The sequence below is a fragment of the Alligator mississippiensis genome, chromosome 3 (assembly GCF_030867095.1).
Source record: "Alligator mississippiensis isolate rAllMis1 chromosome 3, rAllMis1, whole genome shotgun sequence".
Taxonomy (NCBI): domain Eukaryota; kingdom Metazoa; phylum Chordata; order Crocodylia; family Alligatoridae; genus Alligator; species Alligator mississippiensis.
Genome location: NC_081826.1, coordinates 69,572,572 through 69,578,207, shown reverse-complemented (window position 1 = coordinate 69,578,207; position 5,636 = coordinate 69,572,572).

Below are 5,636 nucleotides of genomic sequence, written 5' to 3'. Positions count from 1 at the left end.
GCCCCCCTGGGGTTGCCCTGCCAACTGCCTGCGCCAGGCGTCATGCCCCATTTCCACCCTGCAGCCAACCGAGCCCAGTGGGTCCCCGGAGGTGGGTGGGATGCCGGGGGCAAGGGGCCAAGCCGGAGAGAAGTAAAAGCAGGCTCTGTCCCCAGCTTGTCCCATCAGGCATGGATGGGGCAGCCCCGCACCGCACAGCCCTTGGGGCAGTGGTGGTGGGACCTGGCTCACATGAGAGCCCGGCCCCGTGGGGTGAGCAGCTTCCCTTCCCTCCCCTCCCCTCCCCTCCCCTCCCCCACCCACCTGTCCCAAGCGAGGGACCTCAGGCCTCAGAAAATGGTTTGGCGGGCCGCATGGTGGCCTGCAGGCCGTATGTTGGACAAGCCTGATTTAAAATACGAGTGTTATCTTTACAGGGAAAGAAAGCGGTACAGGAGACTTTTGGCACAACAGATACTTTATTTGTGAGCTTATCCCAATTTTCATCAACATTAAATGAACGAAACCGAACCAAAAAACAATTTGCAGTTTCTGTAATATCTTGAACTTATATAGCCACATCTTTATCTGACACATGACTCATGAAACCTTGTTTGCTTTTAAGTGTTCTTCCACACAATTGTCAGTTTTGGCAGAAAACAAGCTAGAGTCAATAATGGCACCAGGGTGTGTATTTACCTTGACATTTATCCACATACCAATATGTAACCTTTCTTACATTTTGCATCAGAAGTTACTCTGGGACAACATCTGTTTTAGCCAGTAATGCTCGTCTTCATAATTACCTGACCAACAATAGTCCATAAGCCTAAATCAATTCAGTGTCTATGTAAAAAAGTAACTGTACTGGTATAACTGCTATTATTATAGCGTAAGCGGGAGCAGAACATTTCTCTCTATCTATCCTACTCACTGTGTATATTACCAGTTTTAAAAAGTAGATTTTTTTCACTTGGGTGCTGGATAGCATTGATCATTTCACACTTCTATAATTGCCTGATTACTCCAAGGCTATGGATGCAAAAACTTACGTTTCATTGAAAGTTACTGACTTACTTTTGTAAACTTTTCCCCAAGTCTTTCTCTCATTCCTTTGCTTCTGCCACTTTATTAAGATGTCCACTTTTTTCCCCTTTCAGAGGCCATTGCCTGAAACAGTTTACTAATAAGAAACTATGTTTGCTTCAAAATTTTTGTGTTTTAGTCCAGATTCATAAAATAGTTAAGAATATGGACTGATAAACTCTATACTGTGAGATAACAGTTTGTGGGCCTTCAGTATGCCTTGGCTGCCTCTTGGAATGCAAAATGGTAACTGTCTTTCAGGCCCCTGCCACATGTTACATTAAGCAATTAACTGCTTAATCCTGCATGCAAAGTAGTTATTGTGCCATCCAGCTATAAAAAGAGCCAACCAGCTACAAAGTTACTGCTTGAAAATGTGTAATAACATTCTAGCTGATGTCTATCCAGCTTTCATTTGAATATACGGCAGGGCCCTACCTGAGAACTCTAATCACTTACCGTACAGTAAGACCCTAGACCATGTGGTTACTAAAGAACAATAATTAAGACTTAATTGACATATCTACATCCTCAGACATCAATGTAGGTGCTAAGTCCAAAACTGAAATCCTCAAAACCCTTATTCAGCTGCTGCCTAACCCTGGAGGCACCAGAAGTTTCAAATTAAAGTTTTGCCATAAGACATAAGTTCTGCTTCTGTACATGGGTGACTAGTGCCATCTGAGCCGGGGGGCCGGGGGGGCATATGTGCCCCCCCCCAGTGACCAGTTAGTGACTGGGGGGGGTGCTCCTCTGCAACGAATTTCACTCACCTGAAATCAGCCACAGAACTCCCAGAAACAGTCGCAGCCACTTCCAGGAGCGCCGCAGCCGCTTCATCCACTGCTTCATTCTGGCCTGTGCTCACAGGGGAGGCACCGGCACTTCTGCCTGCCCCCCCACCCGTCGCCCAAGTGGGGAGCGTGGCCTGACAGGGGGTGCATCAGTGCTCTCAGGGGGTGCATGTGCACCCCCACGCACCCTCTATGCATTGCCACTGCTTCTGCACATGCCTAGCAGCACCTCCGTCTTTGAAGTTCTGAGCAGTTTGGCACCTAACTCATACCCAAACCCAGTATGGACCCATAAACCAGGCCTTTTTCTATGCATCTCATCTAAGGATGCTTCAGACCACGCCTACTAGACCAGACTCCATATAAAATGCAGTGGTAGGTACAACTTTCTTTTAAAGTATGGCAGTAAGTGGAGTTTTGCCCATATTTATTCAATTGTGTGTGGTTGCACCACTCCCCCAGGCTGCAGGAGGTCAACATTCAGTTCCCTCCTCTTTCTAAAGAATTCAAATCTTGCAAGAGTGTCTAACCACCAAGCTTGAGACAGAGGAGAGACTTGTAACTCATCCTATTGAAGCTGTTCAACTTAGTAGAAGAGTACTGAAGAAAAAGGAGCCATAATGCAGGAGAGCACAAGTTAGCATGACTGACTTTGTGCAGGGAGGTCTCTTGGGGAAAGGGATTCAGATTCTGTTCCCACAGTTGTTCATGCATTTTGTGTAATGCCTGATTAAGGTAAAATACATACATAAATCTCGGGTAGAACCTTGGAACTTCCTCTTAAATTCCACAGACTTCTAACAAATAAGAATTGTCTGATGTTTTCAATTGATTTGTAAGCTATACACCATCTGGAACAATTTAGGGTTTTTTTTTCTTTCATCTGTCCCAGTAATTCAAATACTTCAAAAGAAAAAGAAACCCCACTGCTATTGGGACAATTGCCCTGTCATAACCTTACACAATTATCTGTCCATGGCAAAACAAAACCTTACTGATTGCTGAAATATTTGATTACATTACACAGGTTCAGCAGTCACGGACCTTTGACCAATCTCTGCCTCCACTTATACCTCTGAGACTCCACAGACTTCACTAGCATTGCTCAAGTTTAGTTGAGGGCAACCAGTGTGGGGAATTCAAATGCATATGTATGCTAACCTCTTTTAAAGCCCTTCTCCAAAAAGTAGAAGGAAAAATGTTTTGTTCCTCCACCTCTAGGAAGGCATTGCTCAACAGAGAATCTAGCGTATTTTTATATCATCTGTATTTGAAAATAGAGAGAATACAAAAGGACATTTACAATAGCTACAAACATGCCCTCCACTCTGGATTATTTCCTTGTATTTACTTAAACTCTGGGACTATTTTACAATGATTTTCTCTCAAAATATCTTAAATTAAGGATACCTGTATTCAGGCTGCCTATATGCCCTAATACTGTGGCATATTACTGTGGTACTGTGGTCATTCAGCTAAACGGGATTAGACAAAAATCTAACTATCATGAAATATGTAAGCTAAGGTAAAAGGAGCAGAAACAGTCTATATAAAAATATTATAAGGTGGATACATAACTAGTTGGATCATCCTGCTTAATAAATAGTTAGCAATGACACTGTGCCTAATACAGAAAAGGTATCAAGTGAGGTTCTTCAGGAATCTGCCCTACATCCTATATTGTTTAATATTTTCATGAATGATTTGGAGGATGGAATTGAATACACAGATAGCAAATTAGCAGATGACACAAAGATGGGTAGAGTTTTAGATACTCTGGAGAATAGAATTAGGTGTCAGAATTAATTTAAACTGGAGAAATGGTCCAAAATTGATCAAACAAAATTTAATAAGGACAAGTGTAAAGTCCTAAACTTGGGATGGAATAACCACATGCACAATTACAGACTGGAAAATGACTGCCTAGGTTGAAGTACTGTAGAAAAGGACCTGAGATGACAGTGGACCATAAATCTGAATATGAACTAGCAATGCACTCTTGATGCAAAAAAAAAAAGACAATAGCTTACTGGAGTTTATTAATAGAAGCATCACTTGCCAGTCAAGGGAAGTGATTCTTCTGCTCTACTCAAGACTGGATGATGAGAGACCACAGGGTGCAGGACAAGAAGTAATGGTCTTCAGTTAAATCAAGGGAAATTTAGAAACAGCTTTCCTGGTTCAATTTGTACCAGGCTCCCTACAGAGGTTATATAAGTTGTAAGAGCAGGTTAGACAAACACTTGACTAAGATGGTTCAGACAGATGGTCCTGCCTTTATCAGGAGCTTCCAGCCCAACTTTTCTATGATTCTATGTTTTTATACTAGAAACAAGGTGGAATGCAATTGAAGCCAATAGGCAGACAAGGTTCTTTAGGTAAATCTGATATCTTTTATTAGACCAACTAAAATAGTTGGGAAAATTCTTCTTTGCCATTGAAACCAATCCGTTCTGATGTGGGTACAGTGGAGGCTTCAAGGAACCCTGTTACTTTCAGGTCCCCCTGATGCCTAGTTGTGGCTTAAATCTTAGTAGCAAGTTCTTTCTAAAATAACAGTACTTTAAGGTATGAAATATGATTTGTTTTTTAAGCCCTGTTGTTATTTCTTAATATGCAGAATTAAAAGAATATGGTATAGCTTAACCTTTCATTGTCTGTCATACAAATAATTTCTCAATATGGTTTAAGAAGTCAAGTAGCACTCACGTTCTGCTTCCAGAAGTAGAGTGTTTGAAATTCAGCAAATCCTGGTGTCATACTTGGAACAATGAAGTGCTGTCTCTACAATGCTTTTCCCTCTTCTGAACCTATGGAAGTGTCTGTAACAAGTGCTGTGTCATTTCTTGGAGTCTCAGAACAGCAGAGACTCCCCATGAGTGAAGAAAGGTGACTGCACCCAAAAGTTTGCCAAGAACTTTTTTCCAACTACACAGTTGGTCTAATAAAAAATATCATATCTACTCAAAGAACCTCACCTGCCAAAAAAACTGGGACTTCCAGAGCCTGGAGGAACCAGAAACAAGAGGAAAGCAGTTCTCTGTGATTTCATTTTACACCATATGCACAAACCACCCAACACAGATTTCCCAATTATAATAATTGAATTCATAATATTGAATAGAGAAAAACTAATTTGGAGAGATTCTCCCTCTGCAGTTGAAACCACCCCAACTTTCCACAATATGTATCCACGGGCAGAGGAACCTTACAAGAACAAGTCCCATGTTGGCTGTTCTGCTCTAAAAGAGAACAAAAGGAAAATGAAAGAGAGTGTAGAGCCACAGGACTTCCTTATAGATTGATCTGATTTGTCGTTCCTTTGAGTTCCATGCAGCCTTTAGTAGATCCATATGTTTTGGAGGCAGAATTTCTGCTTCTTCCATGGAGGAATAAACCGAAACTAGCTCCCATTGGTTCACCCATTGGCAAACCCAGACTGATTGTTCTTGTTTCTTTTTTTTTTTTTCATTTCACCTTGATGCTAACAGGGGTTTTTGTATAGAGATACTTTTTTCTTCTTTATTTTTTCCTTTTTCCAAAGAACAAAATGTACAATCTGAATTGTAATTCTTTAGTTCTATAACTGACTTAACATGTCCTGAATGTTGGTACCCTTGGCAGAGTCATTGTAACAGTAAGTCACATAGCTGACCTTAATATAATGTCCTAACTTGAGGTTATTTTGACAGAAGAGCCTTGTAAACTAAAGTTACCATAGGTTAGGTACATACAGAGAATTAATCCAAAAAAGGATTCAATCCACAAGTAGAGTAA